The 20,669-nt window shown below is 34.8% G+C and overlaps 1 pseudogene; it reads right to left on the bottom strand.

The window, feature by feature from the left end:
• The window catches only part of LOC123896117, a 66,832-nt pseudogene extending 53,685 nt beyond the window's left edge, over positions 1-13,147 (bottom strand).
• Between the last annotated feature and the right edge of the window lie 7,522 nt (positions 13,148-20,669).

Below are 20,669 nucleotides of genomic sequence, written 5' to 3' on the forward strand. Positions count from 1 at the left end.
AGCCTATGATCGCAGAATCATCAATCTACCACATGTCTCCACATCAGATCAGACGGCTGACATCTTTACTAAATCATTGACACGTCAGCGACACAATTTTTTGGTTAGCAAATTGATGCTAGTTAATTTACCAGCATCAATTTGAGGGGGGATGTCAATAGGTTGAATGTCTTAATGGCAAATTCAAATGCTATGCATTTGTAACTGTTATTTTGACAATAGTAACTACTATTAATTAGTATATATTGTATAATAAATGTAGATATGACAGCTACAGATTTATTGGGCTGATTCAAATGTAATTACATTGTATTTATATGAGACTTCTCCTAGAGGAGAACATACAGTTTTCAGATCAATACTTCCATGAGTCTAACATTCTTTAAATTTAACACACACAATTTTTGGCTTCCTCCAAACACAGAGGAGTCCCGGAACACTGTAACCAAAAGGATATCTTTTTAGGAGTATCATCTGTATCAATCATCATCTAAATCATTAATAACAATTGAAACCACTCAAACCAATAAAAGAAGATAATATAAAACCTTTTCCAACGACCAAATCATCAGACAAACATAGAATCGTCTAAACTTTTGCACTGTCAGAAATCAGATAAAAAAAGTCAAACATAGAACAAAGAAGTAAATCGACTAGACAATAAGAATAGAAATGAAAATAAAAATAGTTCACAACCCAAGTACATGGTAGCAAAATAAACCTGAGGCTTGATGCTACTTAGAATGTTATTGTTTCAAAACAAACTACATTGCAGAAAACAGCGTGTCATATTTCAATTCACATGTATGGCGGTCTAAGCCAGAACAAAATCCAAAGACCAGAAAAAAATAAGAATACAAAACATGAAGATCAAACAACAGAAAGATAGAACCAGTAACAGAAGGAATCAGTGTTCACAAATTACCTCCCTGCAACATCGAAGGAAATAAAATATCAAGAAAATATGCATTCAAAAGCGATGAAGTTATTGAAAACTAAAATAATTAAAAAAGAGAGAAACAAATCAAAACTTGAGGTCTCCATGCCTTGATGAAAGATCAACATTTTTTTTATTTTGATAAACCATGCTGCAGAAAAACAAGTTCACAAAAATAAAAATCAGAAAGAACGAATGGTCAAAGAAATTTGATTATGCATCTGTAGCTATCATCGTTTTTATTATAATATCAAATTGTTCCAAATATCCAGAAATCAGCTACCTGCAGCAATGTATAAACGGATATTTTGATATTCTTTTATTTTCAATAGTTTGACAAGATATATCAAAAAAACTATATGGAAACAAAATGAATTTACTAGAGATCACCAAATTAAAACTTTAAGCTCCATGTTCTTTGTCCATTTTATCAACGCATTCCATCGAAACTTCATTGCCCACTGCAAAACAGAGAAACACATCTCTCGATTATCAAACAAAGAATTATATCAAAAAATATTACAAAACAAAATCTTGATGAGTAAAAGAAGAGTCGAGAGAAGTTTGATTGTGTGAATTCTGAGAGCATATCCAGACGTAAATCAAAATCATATCCTCTCTAGCAACACCTAAGAATAAATAACAAATCATGAAATTTATGCTCTCTGAATCGATAAAGATTGAAACAAAAAGAATTTACTAGAGATCACCAAATGAAAACTACTGGCTCTGTGCTGTTGTCCATTTTATGAACGTATTCTAGACATCAAAATCTCTTAGCCCGCTGCAAAACGGATAAACGCGTCTCTGGATTACCAAACAAAGAATTATATCAAAAAATTATACAAAACAAAATCTTGATGGGTAAAAGAAGAGTCAAGCGAAGTTTGATTCTTAGAAAAGCATATCAAGACTTAAAATAAAACCATATCCTCTTCTGCATCACCTAAGAAGAGTCAAGAGAAGTTTGATTCTGAGAAAAGCATATCAAGACTTAAATCAAAACCATAGATCAACATCATATCCTCACTATCAATTTAATATCATGAACTATAGATCAACATCATATCCTCACTATCAATTTAATATCATGCTGTGCTCAATATGAAACGTCATAATTTAAGCCTACTTCAATACCAGAGGAGTTTGTGGGCCAATGAAACAGGTCATCGTAACAAACACCACCTAACCAAGTTGTCGAAAATCCTTACCTTGGGAAGGGAAGAGTGACTCCAGAATTTAGTATGTTAAACCACGGAGTAAAACGTTACACAAACTCACAAAAAATTCAGCACTGGAAGAATATGATAACCTCACCATAAGCTTTCACAAAGGAATCAAGTGTGGATGCTGAAACAACTATAATGAAATGTGAAGAATTCAAATATGAGTACAGATCACCAAATTAAAGCTTAGAAAAAATATGTAACACAGCCAACTGAACATTATGGTTCACGTGTAAGGTTGATTCGTCCACATAAGACACTTAAGACGGTGATTAAAAAGGTTCAGTGTTTTGCTTCAAAAAAAAAGGTTCAGTGTTTGAAAAAGTAGGAAACTTTTGTGGTATACCAAACCCGTGTAAAGCTTACTCAAAACAATACAAAAATCAGAAAACAATCATCATCACTAACCTACCAATGAATAACATAAACTAAATTAAATCAATTAAAAGAAAGAGATTCAACAAATAATATAAGAGAACCTTGTTATTCTCATTAACTGCTGCTGCTTGAGCATTGGCAAGTAGTTGTGACAAACACAACTAAAAGAATCATCAAAATCAAATAGGAGGTCATCATCACTAACCTACCAATGAATAACATAAACTAAATTAAATCAATTGAAAAAAGAGATTCAACAAATAATATAAGAGAACCTTGTTATTCTCATTAACTGCGATTTGGCTTGACTTCAACACCTTTTAGAGTGACCACATTTCCAATATCAAGAAGTGATCTTCGGTTCCTTCCTTAACCTGCTGCATCGTTCTCTTTCACCGATTTCCTTCCCCCCACTACAGCATCACCTATAACATTGCAAAAAATCGTTGAGGCTTATTCAAGGTACAATAAACTCTGAGATTGAAACCAGCAAGATGGAAGGCAGCTTATTAGGTTTAAGAAATCAAGAACAGAAAACATCAGAAACAAAAAAGCAACTAAAACCACCAATGAGATATAATATACAATCATGAGAAAGATAGAATAAAATAGAGATAGAATAATCAAATCTCGAGGAGCCATGCTATGAAGAACTACCACACAGTACAAGTCACAACCAATTGGAGATCACCAAATGAAAGCATAACAATAATGCGAACATATGTCACAAGTCACAGCCAATTGGAGATTCTGGTCCTCTATGTGAAACGGTACAAAATTTAGTCCCCCCACCTATACCACAGACGGATCAAATAAAGCACCAAAGCAGCTTAAGTAAAATTCAGTGTAGAATTCCTCATTCAAGGGGAGGGAGAAAAGATATACTTTAGAATCTTATATGCTTCAGCTCTAATGTTCCTCATGCACAAACACAAAATCACCAAGACTAGCAGGACACAACAAGTAAAAACATGACAGATCCCAAAGCTGAATTAAATGGAAAGTAGTTAACCTCAGTCTGCCACTGGCTCCAAAGCACACGAAGCATTCATAAGCCATCCAACAACCACACAAAACACTCAAAGGAAATGCAAAATTAGATGCCAAGCCAAGTATCAAACAAAGACTGAAATGGCACAATTTAGTCTTACTATAAATGACCAAATTTAAGCAATTTAACAGTGGGAATTACTCGACGCACCCGATGGATCATTGCAACGATTTTCCGTCAATATGAAATGACACAATTTAGGCCACTGCACAAAACTAAAACATACACAGATTCTCAAGAATGATACAAACTTAATAAAACAAATGCAGGACAAGAATCGGTAAGAAAAATATAGTATTAAGGGAAGTAAACCCCCAACTGATTATAATACCCGGCATAGTCAAAAATTCATATATTTACCTCTTTCTGTAAATTGGGAAGAATAAACTATAACGAACTTAATTGTTTCAACACATAAAGTCAGATCAAAGCCTAGAAAAAACGTACAGAATAATTCAATGACATAATCTACGACGAATTTAGACTTATCCAGAGCCAATAATTGTGAATGACGTATCATAAAATTCACATAATAGCCAAGCTAAGAGATGTACACCAGAATCATATATATTCAACTCCTCTTCTTGAAAAAGATAGATATACAGCGGAATCATAAATTCTAAAGCTCTCCTAATACTCAAATTCCTAATAGTGCATACATACTCATAACAAAAACTACTAAAAAGAACATGCAAATTCATTATTCATAAAGAATCATATGCATAGCAAAAATGAATTAAAATGCATGATCCATAACATAACACATCTTTATGTCAAAGTCATATGTATACAACTAAACTCTTACCATCCTCTTGATTTCAGCTTCTACTGCATCTATGCCTTGAACAAGTTGTACTTCGTTGAATCAGTACCTGTAATGATAAGTGTTGGTGAAAAAAAAGAAAAAACTTAACATAGGTGAAATAGGGGTTCTAATACATGGTTCATAACAAAAAAACCAATCTTGCTTGCTTCTGGCTGTCAGAACAGAAATAAGAGTGCATGATGGTTTTTTCTTGGAATTAACATCTGCTTCCTTTTTCTTGGGCACAGTCTTATCTTCACTGTCCTTTTCATCTGAGATTTCAATGACTTCAACAGGGTTTGGTTTTGCAGTGACTTTCTTCTGAACAGCAGGTTTAGGGGCCATTCTTTTTAGCCACTGCTGCAACTCCATCAACAGCAGCAGTAGGAATATTGGCACAAGCTTTTTTCTACAATTTCAAAACATTACAAAAAATCAGAAAACAACAATCATAATTAATCAAAGAAAGATTGAACAAATAATATAAGAAAGATTTGCAAGATCTTTCATTCAGATTAACAAAATTCATGAAAAAAAACCAACCCACAATTTTTTTTCCTTTCAATCCCCTTTCCAAACCCCGAAAGTTCCAATCTTGGAACAAATTATTGAACCCCAGAAAAGAATTAAACCAGAAAAATTAATGAAACATCAAAATTAGTACGATGATTGAACAAAACACGTGAAAAAGAAACCAACCCAGAAACTTTTTCCTTTCAATTCCTTTTACAAATCCCCAAAGTTCTAATCTTTGAACAAATTATTGAACCCCAAAAAAGAATTAAACTAGAAAAATTAATGAAACATCAAATTTAGTACGATGATTGAAGAAAACACTCACCGCTAGGTTGTTGTTGAGGAACAATTCTTGAAGCCATTGAGAATCTCTTGTTGTTGTTGTTGTTGATATTTGGTATGATTGATTCTTGAGGGTAGAATCAAACAGTGTTGTTCTCACCCTCACAACCTTCAACTTTCCATTCCCAATACTAGAGTGAAAACCAGTCAACAACTTAGCACAATCCATTAACTGTTCTTCTGAGTAACCAGTGTGCATCTTCAGTGTCTCATTCCAAACAGGACTCTTGTTCAAAGTGCATCTTGCTGCAAAAACTGCTGCAGCAGCAACCATTGATGGAGAATGCTTTTAAGGTAGCATAGTGCATCATCCCCAATTCAGATAGAAAATGAGCCATGTTCTCCAAAGGTTGTTCTTGTTCTTGATCAGAAGGAACACCAGACACAGATGACACCGATGTTGATGCCGCTTTGATGAAATGGACAAGGAACAAGAAAGGTGTAGGCACAGTTAATGTCCATTCAAGTTTGCCTAGGATGGTTTTCTCCATGTTAAGAATTTGTTCATGAGTGTAAGCATAATCTGAGAGGGTTACAAAGTCATTAACCACAGGTGGCCAGATTTCTTCATACTTTGATGCCATCAGCATAGCACTGATGCCAACCAATTGAAGTTCCCTTCTTGGCACAAGTTTGACAGCTAGGAATCTATCAACTATGTTGATTGTGAGATAAAGCGCTTCAGGTGAAAGTTCAAATTTGGTGTGAACATCTACTAGCCAATCAATGAGTATTGCCCTCATCTTCTCATTTATCTCAGGCTGTGAATCCATGTAATCATGTGGACGGTTCTCATTCTTCATAGTTCAACACATGCACACAACAGCAAAATTGAAATCAGACACAGAACAAAATCATAAAGAATCAAAATTCAAAAATAAATATAAATCATATAAGTCATGTAGTGTTTTATTGTTACCTCAACTATCTTATAGAACTTGTAAATATCTTCAAGATATTCAACAGCAGCAAGTTCATTGTTAGCATCACCAGCATCAATGTCAACAATTTCCTTTGGTTTGTTAGTCAAACCACATGCAGCCAAAAAGAACATGAAGAAAGAAAAAAAACATGTAAAGATCACATATGTGAAGAGTCTAATCTCTAATCAATCATAACATGTTTCTTTGTTAAATTAATTCATAACAAAAGAACAAACCTTGCTTCTGGCTGTGAGAACAGAAGTAAGAGTGTGTGATGGTTTCTTCTTAGAATTAAGATCTGCTTCCTTTTTCTTGTGCACAGCCTTGTCTTCACTGTCCTTTTCATCTGAGATTTCAATGACTTCCTTCTGAACAGGCTCTGGTTTTGCAGTGACTTTCTTCTGAACAGCAGGTTTAGGGGCCACTCTTTTAGCCACTGCTGCAACTCCATCAACAGCAGCAGTAGGAACATTGGCACAAGCCTGTTTCTACAATTTCAAAACAATACAAAAAATCAGAAAACAACCATCATAATTACACTAAATTAATCAAAGAAAGATTGAACAAATAATATAAGAGAACCTTGTGACAGGGCGATTTGGCTTGACTTCAACACCTTTTAGAGTGACCACATTTCCAATATCAAGAAGTGCTCTTCGGTTCCTTCCTTCACCTGCTGCACCGTTCTTCTTCACCGGTTTCCCTCCCCCCACTACAGCATCACCTATACCATTGCAAAATAAACAAAACCCCATTAAAAAAAAGGTTATAGATTTAGGTCCAAACACAAAATCCATAAAAGAACAAGATCCTTAATTTGTAACAAAATTTTGCAAAATCCCAGATTTACATGATTTATCATCTGGGCTTCTTGCAAAAACCCATCTTTGCAAGACCTTTCATTCAATTTTGCAAAATAAACGAAAAAGAAACCCCTTTCCAAACCCCCAAAGTTCCAATCTTGGAACAAATTATTGAACCCCAGAAAAGAATTAAACCAGAAAAATTAATGAAACATCAAATTTAGTAGGATGATTGAAGAAAACACGTGAAAAAGAAACCAACCCAGAAACTTTTTCCTTTCAATTCCTTTTACAAATCCCCAAAGTTCTAATCTTTGAACAAATTACTGAACCCCAGAAAAGAATTAAACTAGAAAAATTAATGAAACATATTAGTACGATGATTGAAGAAAACACACACCTCTAGGTTGTTGTTGAGGAACAATTCTTGAAGCCATTGAGAATCTCTTGTTGTTGTTGTTGATTTTTTGTATAAAACCATAAAACCAACCCAGAATTTTTTTTCTTATCGCTACATTACCAAACCCTCAAAGTTCCAATCTTTGAACAAAAAAATTGAACCCCAGAAAGAATCAATAATCATAAAAAACAATCAAAAAAACAATTAAAAATCAGTACGATGATCGAAGAAAACACACACCTTTGGGTTGTTGTTGAGAAACAATTCTTGAAGCCATTGAGAATCTCTTGTTGTTGTTGTTGTTGATGATGATTTTTTGTATGATTCTTGAGGGTAGAATCAAACAGTGTTGTTCTCACCCTCACACTCTCTTTGTGATTGTAGAATGAATGAATGAATGAATATGAATGAGAGAATGAGACAACGTTTCTCTCCTCAACGGTCGAACTATTGTGTGCTTTTTTAACCGTTGGATTGTTTTACATTTATCCTACGATAGAACGTGCCTCTATAGTCATACATTATTTCTTTAATAATTTTTTCATCAAATAATAATGATAATATATAAAAATATTTGTTTTTTTTAACTAAATATAAAAATATATTTTCTATATGCAAATATATTTTATATGTATATTTAATCGTATTAATACATATTTACGAAGAAGTTTTAAGAATTAACTTAACAAAATTTTTGCATTTGTAAAAGGATTAATTGTTAAATTTGTTGTCGTAAAATTGTGTTGTACTAAGGGTGCGTTTGATTTGCTAAAAAACAAGTGACATGACAGGACAAAAATAATTGTCCAGTGTTTGATCTAAAAAAAGAAGGAAGGACAGCACAAAATAAATGTTGATGGACAGGACAACTAAGTGATTTTTTGTAACCCACTAAAGTGGTGGACAACTTTTTGTCCGGTGGACAACAATTAAAAAATACTCTTTTATCCTTTGCTTCTGATTTATTTATCGTCTCTTCTTCCTCCTTTTGCTACAACTCTGCTACTGCATCCCTCTTCCCTCATCTCTTTCAAGTAGCATCTCTGATGTTTGATGTCGTCGCCATCGTCGTCAACTGCTTTCCTTCTTGTAGGCTTTATTCAAAGTTCTTCACGGCATGAAAATAGAGAAACTTTGTGGTGGGTATTGGGGAATAGAGTGAAACCATGAAGTGATAGCTATGTGGGATGAGAGTAGAAGGAGCCGCGTGATGTGGAGAAGAACTAGGGCGGCGGAGAGAAGAACCAGGGAGGCGGAGAGAGAATTTGGGAATTTCTTGTTTTTTTTACTGTTAAAATAATAGTAATATTTTTTAAGCAAAAGAGAAAAATAATATTTTTTTTACAGTTAAAATAATAATATTATTTATTTAAAAGGTGTCCACATAATTCTATAATTTTAATTGTTTCAATAATTGTTATTTTTATCCGTAAAAAAAATTGTTACTTTTACTGAAATAACAAATATAATATTTTTATATATTTAAAATTTTGTTCCGTGTCTATATACAATTCAATATCAAACATTGTACATCACAAAGGGTATTATGGTACATTTTATTATTTTGTCTAGTACATTAACATATCAAACAAGGTACAGTATAAAATTGTTTGTCATGTGCATCGATCATCAAACACAGTGCAACACAAAAAGTTGTGCTGTAACTCAGTCACTTGTCCAGTACTGTTCTATCCTGTAACCATCTTTTGCGGATCAAACGCACCCTAAGGGTCTGTTTGGATTCGGCATATTTTTGAGCTTATAAAAATAACTTATATAAATAAATAATTTTTTGTGTTAATTTATAAGTTTTCATCGACAAAAATTGTATCATTATAAGCTATTTTTATCATAAACTACCTTGAAAATCTTATAATAAGACATAAAAGCTTATTTATTTGCATAAATTATTTTGCCTAAGCTAAAAAATAAGTGAATTCAAACAAGCCCTAACATTATCTTTTTTTGCATCAATGACCTTTTTTTTAATGGCAAATTGTTAGTTTCTGATTTTTTGTTGATTTTTAAAAAATGTTTCAAGTATAATCGAACTCGGGTTCTCACGAATGATTCATCTAAGCGAAAGCTCATTAACCACTAGAGTCTAATGTCGTCATTATTTTTTTTTGTTTTTAATAACAATAGTTAATTATTGGTCACTATTGTTATTAAAATCAACCAAAAATCCTAAAATGGCATCTAAAACTATTTGATTCTTAACGGTTGAGTTTTTATCGATTTGCGGTTTTAATTCGAATCGATTTGTGACTTTAATTTGGATCGCTTTGAATTTAAGAAGTCCTAATTTTAAGGCATAATCAATGGCCATTGTAATTAAAAACGGAAAAAAAAATTGTAATACATAGCAAAGATAACATTTTTTAAGGCAACAATTTAAAGCTGCTGTCAATTTCAATTAAAAAAAAAAAAAGGATTGCTGCCTTGCCATGGGCGCCATTGCCCACTCAATGGCAACTTTGGCTTGGGAGCCATACCCCCACATGTGCAGATGCCGATGGTGGGACCCATAGAGAGATTTTTGGTGTTTTTTCATGGGAGAGGCACATTTTGGTATTTTTTGAAGGGTAGGGGGACATTATGAAAAAAGTATCGTGTGCACTTATCGACCCTAAAATTTGTTAAATTTGCAGCGACTTTCTTATAAAAATTGTGCGTTGAACCCCATAGCATAAAATTGTCGCGCCTAAATACACACTCACTCTTTCATTTGTTACTATTCCCACAAAGTGAAGGTAGGCTCATGTTCTCACTCCATCATCAGCAGTAGGAACAGGTTTAGGGGCCACATTGGCACAAGCTTGTTTCTACAATTTCAAAACAATACAAAAATCAGAAAACAATAATCATTAATAATCTATCACAATGGATAACATAAACTAAATTAAATAAATTAATCAAAGAAAGAGATTCAACAAATAATATAAGAGAACCTTGTTATTCTCATTAAATGTTGCTACTTGAGCATTGGCAAGTAGTTGTGCACAAATACTCCTAAAAGAATCATCAAAATCAATAGGCAATCAGAGAGGGAATCTCAAAATCAGAGAGAAAATCACAAAATCATAGAGAATGTGAGAGAGATAGGGAAAGAACCTTGTGACAAGGCGATTTGTCTTGACTTCAACACATTTTAGAGTGACAACATTTCCAATATCAAGAAGTGTTCTTCGGTTCCTTCCTTAACCTGCTGCACCGTTCTCTTTCACCGGTTTCTCTCCCCCCATTGCAAAATAATTAAACCCAAAATCTCATATCCAAACACGAAATCCAGAAAAAGATCAAGACCTTTTTGTTGGATTGGGACAAAACCCTTAAAACATAAAACTAAAGTTCAAATCTTGGAACAAAACATTGAACCCCAGAAAAATTAATGAAACATCAAATAAAGTTCTGATCTTGGAACAAAAAATTAATGAAACATCAAATAAAGTTCCAATCTTGGAACAAAACATTGAACCCCGAAAAAATTAATGAAACATCAAATAAAGTTCCAATCTTGGAACAAAACATTGAACCCCATAAAAATTAATGAAACATCAAAATTAGTATGATGATCGAAGAAAACACACACCTCTGGGTTGTTGTTGAGGAACAATTCTTGAAGCCATTGCAAAACTCTTATTGTTGTTGTTGATTTTTTGTATGATTGATTCTTGGTGGTAGAATCAAACAGTATTGTTCTCTTCTGTGATTGTAGAATGAATGAATAGGAATGAGAGAATGAGAATGAAAAAACCCTATATTTGAAGCAACGGTCGAATTTTTGGGTGATTTTTAATACTTTTTTTTTACGCAAAGTGATTTTTAATACATGATATATATATATATAGAGATAGTGAAATATGGGCCGGATGACAGGTAGTATTATAGCCCAATAATATTGTTAAAATATAATAGAAATTATTGTGTTTTTTTTTGTAAACTTATTTATTCAATTTTTTAGATTTTATTGACAAATAATGGCCTCGTGTATATTATTAATAGAAAATTAAAAAATTTATTAGGAATATTTAGGGTAATATAGTAAGTTTGATAGTATTTAACTTATTATATTATTATTAGTGGCTAGTGGTAAACTTGGCAGTGATATTGTTTATGTTTCTTTTCTTATTTAAGTTTGTTCGTATTAATATGTTTTGTTGCTATTTATATGCGTATAGTATGTTCTGTTTCCAGAATATGTTTTGTTCGAATTAAATATGTTTTCGGTCCCTATAGTGTTCCGGAATTTTGCTTTTAGTCCCGAAAGATTTTTTCCGCACTTTTTGGTCTTTGAAAAATTTTCTATCACAACTTTTGGTCTGTACTTTTAATCAAACTCTTGTTTACTTTCACATTTTTGAAGGATTTTTCGTATTCATGTTTATATATAATATTATAAGAATATCTCCGATAAAAATTTAGAATTTTTTAACATAAAATGAATTATTTAGGAATTTTTATGTGCAAAAAACTAAAAAATTCATATTTAATTCACCTCTTATTAAAAAAAATTAAACTTTTGCAAGAGAGATTTATATAATGTATTAAACATGACCGAAGAAAATAATTTAAAATTTTGAATGATATGCACGAGTTGAATGAAAAGTAGTGACCAAAAATCATGACAAGAAATACTTCACGAACTAAAAATTGCGAAAAAAATCTTTCGGAACTAAAAGAAATTTTTTTAAAAACTATAGGGACTAAAAGCAAAATTTTAGAAAATCTTACTAGTGCGATCGCATCGGAAATACGATGGATACAAATATAGACTACATTTTATAGTAAAAAAAATATTGTTAAAAACTATGATAAATATCTTTTTTTAGGTAACATAAGTTATAAATGATCTTAAACATATATTTTTTTTGTTGGATTTGGGACAAAACCCTTAAAACATAAAACTAAAGTTCCAATCTTGGAACAGAACATTGAACCCCGGAAAAATTAATGAAACATCAAATAAAGTTCCGATCTTGGAACAAAAAATTAATGAAACATCAAATAAAGTTCTAATCCTGGAACAAAACATTGAACCCCGGAAAAATTAATGAAACATCAAATAAAGTTCCAATCACAAAACATTGAACCCCATAAAAATTAATGAAACATCAAATAAAGTTCCAATCTTGGAACAACAAAACACTGAACCCCATAAATTTTTTTTGCCAAAATTGTCTCATAAAATCTCAATATAGCATGGGATCAGTAGATGATTTCACATTAAGATAATTTAAAGCAACAGAAACATCACCATCTTTAACAGCACCACACATTTTTTTTGTCGAAATAATTGTACAAATCTTTCTTTGTAAAACCAACACCAGTATTTCCACCCTTTTGAGCAACCATGCATCCCATTATATAACAAGTTCTGATCCCATGTGACTGAAGACCATCAACTTGAGCTCTATCTGATTCAGAAATGTTACGATAAACAAGGTGTAAATGCACATACTTAGGTGGAGTTAATTCATGGTTATGAGTCTCTTCAAATAATGACACTAAATATTTGCCTTTATTTTTTTTGTAGAGCACACGGAGCCTAGCTCCGCATTAAGTACGAGCCAGCCGACGGTGTTCTCTTTTCCTATCCACCCTAATCAAGTGCTTCTTGTTTCTTGAGCCATGATTGTTGCATACGAACTCGTTCATTACTATGATTTCACTACCTTTGGGCCCTCTACGCCTAACATCGCGTTTCCGAATGGCAAAACCTTTACATTTTCCATATTGATAATAATATGTGAATGTTGCGTACATTTTTGTAGCGCATCGTGTTCAGTTCTTTATTCATTGTTTTTTAAAAATGATGAGTACAAGTAGCAACATTTTTGTGTGGAATTGTAGAGGGGCAGCCAACACATCCTTTTATAGGTTCTGTAAACAATATGTGAATATGTATAAGCCTGTTATGCTTGTCATTCTCGAGACTCGGTGTGACCCTAGTAAATTGAAACGGTCTTTTCAAATGCTAGGATATGATGGTTTTGATGCAACGTAGGTTCGAGGTTACTCAGGTGGTATTATTGTGGCTTGGCAAGAAGCTAATATTCATGTTAGTATTTGTAGAAAAAAGTTTCAATATATGCACCTGAAAGTTCAATTTTATAATGGTGAATTTTGGTTTTTTACTCCCATATATGCAAGTCCCAATGAAGAAAATAGGAAAGTAATGTGGGAAGAATTAGCTGTGATGGCAAATAGCATGAATGAGGGGTGGTTATTGGCAGGAGACTTTAATGATATAGCCAGCATAGATGAGAAGAAGAGAGGAGCTAAGGTTAGTGTGAGAAAATGTAACAAGTTTCAAGAGAGAATCAACAATTGTAACTTGTTAGATATGGGTGCCATGGGGTACAAATATACTTGGAGAGGTCCCCTATTCCATGGAGGTCAACATATTTTTGAAAGGCTTGATAGAGCCTTATGTAATGAGAAGTGGAGGTTGGTGTTTCCGGATGGAGTGGTTAGGGTGCTTGCTCGACTAGATTTCTCTGACCATCATCCTATCTTGATCACGCCTAAGAATGTTCCCCATCCAGTGGCTTCTCGTCAGTCCCGCTTTGAAAGTGCGTGGCTAATGGATAATACTTATAATGATATGTTAGCTAGCAGCTGGAAGCAAGATAAATCAGTTGTGCAAAATTTATCAAATGTCCAAAACGATTTGAAGAGGTGGAAATTCCAAACTTTTGAGCAAGTGCTGCGTAAAAAAAAGGAGATTATGGCTCGTATAGAAGGCATTCAAAGAAGTATACAATCAGCTACAAACAGCAGGGGAAGGTGGCGATTGGAATATAAATTGCAAAGTGAGTTAAGGGACATCTTGAGAAAAGAGGAGTTAATGTGGTTTCAAAGATCGCGTGCAAAGTGGTTAGCAGATGGAGATCGTAACACGCGGTATTACCATCTTAAAACCATTAATAGAAGAAGACGAAATAATATTTTGATGTTGAAGAATGCTGATGGGCAGTGGATAGAGGAAGTGGCCCAACTTCAAAGAATGGTGAATGAGTTCTATCAACACTTGTTTTTGGCCAATCATAATAACATGGATTGGATTCAAACTACCATTACGTATCCATGTTTGGACGAGAATGAGATCGATGCGCTGGCAGCACCTATTACTAATGATGAAGTCAAGAATGCTCTCTTTGAGATGAGTCCCTGGAAGGCCCCTGGTCCTGATGGTTTTCCAGCTGGTTTCTATCAAAAGTCCTGGAATATAGTTGGAGACACTATGTGCAACTTTGTTCGCAGGGTGTGGGATTTTCCTAGCGAAATTGGAATGGTTAACAAAACTGATATCTGTCTTATTCCAAAAGTACCGCATCCTGAAGTTGTTACACAGTTTCGTCCTATTTCGCTGTGTAACACTAACTACAAAATAGTCAGTAAGGTTCTGGTGGAGAGGCTAAAAACTTGTATTCCTTTGCTTATATCTCCGTACCAAACCGGATTTGTACCAGGAAGAAACATCCATGAAAATATAGTTGTTGCGAAAGAAATGATTCATACTATGAATCGGATGAGAGGTAATAAGGGTGTGTTTGCTATTAAAGTGGATCTTTCTAAGGCTTATGATAAGCTTAGTTGGAACTTCATATGGCGAGTTCTTAATGAAATTAAGCTTCCTGACAAAATGGTGAATGTTGTTATGCATGCAATAACGAGTGTTGAGACGAATGTTAAGTGGAATGGGGCTCGGTCGGATTTTTTTAGGCCTCAACATGGGATCCGACAAGGTGATCCTATATCTCCCTATTTATTTGTTTTGTGTATGGATAAGTTGTCACATCTCATTATGCATTCTGTTGATGTTGGAGAGTGGCGTGGTATTAAAGCTGGTCGTTCGGGACCTATGGTATCACATTTAATGTTTGCGGATGACTTACTTTTGTTTGGTGAAGCAAGTGAAAAGCAGATGAGATGTGTGATGAATATTCTTAACAAGTTTTGTCTTATGTCTGGACAAGAGGTAAGCCAAGAAAAAACTAGTATATTATTCTCTAAGAATGTAAATAGTGGTATGCGGGACAAATTGTTGCATCTGTCGGGTTTTAGAGAAGCTTATGACCTCGACAAATATCTTGGTGTTCCCTTGATTGGAAGGGCGCCTAAGAAGGCAGATTATCAGTACTTGATTGATCAAGTTAGCAACAAACTTGTGAAGTGGAAAGCGAGACAACTTTCATTCGCCGGGAGAGTAACTTTGGCAAAAAGTGTTCTAGAGGCAGTCCCTACCTATCCCATGATGACAAGCAGAATTCCGCAATCCTATTTAGATGAAATTCAAAAAATTCAAAGGAATTTTATATGGGGTGATACGGAAAATGTGCGTAGATACCATGCTGTGCGGTGGAGCGTTGTGACTATGCCGAAGGATATGGGAGGTTTGGGTCTGAGAAGGCTAGATGCCATGAATAAAGCATGTTTATTAAAGTTGGGATGGAAGCTTAATGTAAGACCCCTAAATTTCACTTTTAATTTATATGAGTTTATGGAGTAAATTAAGTGTGGAAAGGATGTTGAGTTTGGAAATGAAAAAAAACAAGGTTTTGGTTGTTTTGTTGAAGTCTGAACAAACTCGTACCTTTTTGACCCCTTTACGTTTTGATTTGGTTTTTATGGTCAACATGAAAGTTGTAGATCTCTTCGTTAGCTTTCCAACGAATATTGGTGCGTCTCAATTGGACAACCATAACTCAAGTTATGATCGTTTCCGTAAGAGGCGGATTCGCAGAAATTTTCCCACACTTCCTAGCACTCGAGCCAGGCACAGCAGAGGCCCATTTTAGGCCAAAACCTGACCATGGGGGCTGAGCATAGGCGCATGGTACTGTTCACAGGTGGACTTTTGTGACTTTTAGTTGACTTTAGGGGTTTATGCACCCGGGACCTTTGTTGCTTAGTTTTTCGCGTATATTTCATTTCCGAGGTTTGTTGTTGGGCTAAGGAATTCTATTTGGATTTGTCTTATGGAAGACCATTAGTTATAGATAGGTTGATTAGAGTTCGAGAGTTATTAGTTCGAGTATCGTCGTTATTACGATATATTTTGCTGAGATCGTGCCTGTTTTGTGTTCGAGTGTCAGAATGACACGGGGTTTGTTTTCCTAGTCTTCTTATAGGAATGAGGATGATCCTGTGTCTTTAGAATTTCATTTTTCGCGTTATGCTAGTTTTTGAGAAAACGGGCAATAGTTTACCCGCTGTCGTAAAATTTTACGGTTTCGGAATTCAGTAAAATTTTAGATAGAAGATTTATATATCTGCGCGAGTTAGGATATGTCCTGAGAATAATTTTCGAGAGTGTGGAAGAAAATTACAGTCGCGGAAAAAGATTCGGCGATAAGTTTTGGAATTATTTTGAGACGGACTTCCGTTCCGTAAGTTTTCTGCTTTTACGAGTTTTGCTCGTCGCGGCGCGCGAGAGCTGTGGGGCGTGAGAGAAAATATCTAGATATTTGTTAAAGTAAAATGGATGGCTAGGATTTGATCTAGAGAAAGTGCTTTTGATCCAATGGCCAAGAGTTACCAAGACCATTTGTTAGTAAGGAGGTTTAGGCACTTTGGAGACTTAGAAAAATCAGATTTTTTCATCCTTTCTCTTCCTCTCCAAACCGTGAAAGCCACTCCTCATTTCTATTCATCACAAAATTTTCATTTCATCATCAAATCCTTCCTTTTCAAGCTCTTTGGAACCTAGACTTGCTAAGGGAATCACTTCACTTAAGGTAACTAACCTTCTCCTTGTTTTTGCTTGGTAGAAACTCATGATTCTAGGAATTTTTGGGTTATGTTCTTGAGAATTATTTTTCTAGAAATTAGTTTTGGTTGTTTGTGGTTCTAGGGAAGTGTTTAGGAGTAGTATTTAAGCTTGTTTAAGCTTGGCATGTTGTGATTTCCATGGTGATTAAGATTTTCATAAAATCTTTTGTTAGGGTTTGAAAAACTTATTTGAAATGCTCATAACTTTGGAAAATTGTGTTGTGCTTTTATTTTTGAAGTTGTTTATGAGCTTTGTAGGGAAATGGATGTTAGGAAATGGTTTTGTTTTTGTGAAACAAGGAAAAATAATTTTGAGTGTGTTCTTGAGGATTTTATGAACATATTTTTAGAAACTTTTGTTTTGATGCTCAAAGTGGTTTGGTTGATCAATTCCATGGCCATGTGAACTAATAGATGCTAGCTAGGACTTTGCATTGGAAAATTTTGAGTGTGGTCCTTATTTTCAAAACTTTTGGTCATGAGAAATTTCGGAAAAGTGTGGGAGAGGTTTCAAAATTTGTCAGGGCTTTGAGGGAGGCACAATGGTGGCCTAGGGCGAATTACCATGCAAAAAAATTTTGGGAAAAAAATGGTTTTAGTGTTGTATGTGTGTTAAAGAACCTAAAATTGAATTTTCGAAATTTGAGGCTTTGCCCGGAAAATTTTTTGGGGCTTGGATTAGTAACTCAGGGGTATTATGGGATATTACCATGCCCTCGGAAGCGAAAAATTTTGAGCGGAAGGGCCACTTTGTTTTTCAAGGGCAGAACCTAGAGCTTGTGTGGGGGGGGAAAAATTGTGAAATTTTTCTAAGTCCACAATTTTGTGAAAAATGAGCATGCTTTGATGAAATGATCATAGGTGGGTCAAAGTTTGATTATAGGATTGTATTTGGAAAGAAAAACTTGAAACTTGCGACGCAAGAAAAACTCGATTATTTTGTCGAGATATTTTCGTAAAATTTTTAGGTTGTTTTCAAGTGTTTTGGTAGTGTATGAAAGTGTCCTTTGAAGTTTAAAACCATAGAGAGCAATGGTATGCTTTGAAAATGAAAATTTGTGGGAGAATGCCTTGATTTCTCAATTCTGGACGAACTGTGCAGGGGCATTTTCGTCCATTTAAAATTGTTTCAGTTCCCTCAAAACTTAACCATTTGATCCGTCTTTTCGAGACGAAGAGTTTGGCGTATGGTTCGTCTCGAGTGGACAAGAGTTGAATTAGTTATGGTCATTTTAGTTTGAAAACTATTTTGTCGAAAATGTGTTTGTTTTGTGAAAAATAGTGTATTTAACTTCGGGAATTTTTAATCACTATGGGGAGGACTCGGAAATAATATCCGAGAGTGTTAGGAAGTGCCTTAGACACCTCTAGACCTTTGTAGATAGGTTTAGTTTCGATAAGATAATTTGGGAGAAACTTATTCATTGTCCGCTCCTTATTTTTAGGAAGCGAGAAAGCGTAGAATAGTGCGAGAACGTATTTGTTTGGAAGCTTGCCGAGGTAAGGGCACCTTTCTATTTATGTCTTACTTCCGTCGATAACATGAGTGTATGTTTGTTGTTTGTGCACTAATTGGTGAGTGCTTGGTATGATTCGTGTGATGTATTCTCGATATGAGATCGTGATGAATACTTGTTTTGTTGTTTTACATATTATGTGAATATGTATGTTGGCGTGTTGTTGTGGAATATTACATGTTATGTGAATATGTAACTGTTTGCAGGAGCATATGTGAACGTGTATGTCAGTGACGACTGCACGGGGTAAGTCAGTGAAGACTGCCCTATGTATGTGAAAAGAAAATAATATGCTCATGCATTCATAGTCGTGTAAGTCAGTGACGACTGCACGGGGTGTGTCAGATGGGACCACCTAATCCTACGGGATTTATTGAGTCGGTGTTTGTCAGTGACGACTGCACCCTTTTAGTAGGAGTGACCCTACGACTCGCTGCGGTGAGGTTAAATTCCGGAATTCATGCATGTGACTTAACCAGTGACGGTTATTTCACAGTGGTAACCAGTGACGGTTATCACGTTCATTCATTAGAGGTTTTGCATTAGGCTATGTGTGCACTTTATTTATTATTCTTGGTGTTGAGAATATGTTGACGTTTACTCGCTTTCCGTTTTGGTACTTGGCTTTTGGTATGTGTATTTGGTATTTTTATACTTGTTTCCAGTTGGTGACCCTTGCTTTGTATGTGATAAATGAACGGGTTATCCCCCACCTTAGATGACGGAGAGCCTAGCGAGACTGTGGGTCATGTGGATGGCGAGGACTTCGTGGACTATCCCGGAGTGTAGAGAGTAGCGCTTGTTAGGCTACATTTTTGGTTAGGCTTAGGGCCTAGTTGTATTTTGGATGACTGTATGTCTTATACATTTATACTCAGACATGTTTAGTGCCTTTTGGCCTTGTGATATATTCGGTTCATAACTCGTGTCTTTTGGTTGATGAACTTAATGTATCCGCTGTTTGTAAATTATTCAGGTACACACTTTGCTTCGAGGAAGCCCTGTAATATAATGTGTTGATGTTATATTTATTTTTCTATTGAATGACGAATTGCCGAGATAGCTGCGGGCGTTCACGCGCGCCATTTTATTTAAGCGTGTTGTTAAAAAAAAAAAAATAATACCCCTTTTTATGCTTTGAAAAACGGGGTGTTACACTTAATAATGGATCTACTGACTTTTGGTGTGAGGTTTTAAGAGGCAAATATGGATCAAATAGTTTAACTATAGAGATGAATACAAGGTCTTCTGATTCCAATTTGTGGAAAAGCTTGATCAATTTGAGATTGTTTCTTTTAAATAATACTTTCTGGAACATTGGAGAAGGGTGTGCGACTGACGCGTGGAATAAAGCATGGATAGAACCTGGATATCATGTTGGGCAGCACTGCGAAATTCCGAGTTACCTGGATGGTGCACGCGTAAGTGATCTGATGGATGAAGACGGCAGATGGAACTGGCAGATATTTCAGGATTGGATGTTAACGGTTGCGATGAACCAGCAGGTATTGGAGGCAATAATAATGAGTTTTCTGTTGCTGCTATGTATGAGCACATATGCGGTTTTGATCGACGAAATGCACAGCTGATGTGGAAAAAAACATGGCGGTTGAATGTGACAGAGCGCATGCGTTGCTTTGTATGGTTGCTAACTTATGACAGATTACTTACGAATAGTCGAAAGAGTCGAATGGGACTTGGTCATGCTATGTGTAACTATTGCGGGAATGTAGAGGAAACTACCATACATGTTTTGAGAGACTGTAATTTGGTGAATAAGTTTTGGCTACAGGTTGTTCCATTGGAAGATAGAAACACTTTCTTTATGGAGAACCTTCAACAATGGATATATTCAAACTTGAGCAAAGGTGCAAAAGGAAGAATTGATAGTGCGTGGTGTGATTACTGGGCTACAGCGTGTCATTGCTTCTGGACATGGAGGAATAAAGAAATTAATGATGCTGAATTTACTAGACCAATTCATGCAATTTAAC

The sequence above is a fragment of the Trifolium pratense genome, linkage group LG7, assembly GCF_020283565.1.
Source record: "Trifolium pratense cultivar HEN17-A07 linkage group LG7, ARS_RC_1.1, whole genome shotgun sequence".
Lineage (NCBI taxonomy): Eukaryota > Viridiplantae > Streptophyta > Magnoliopsida > Fabales > Fabaceae > Trifolium > Trifolium pratense.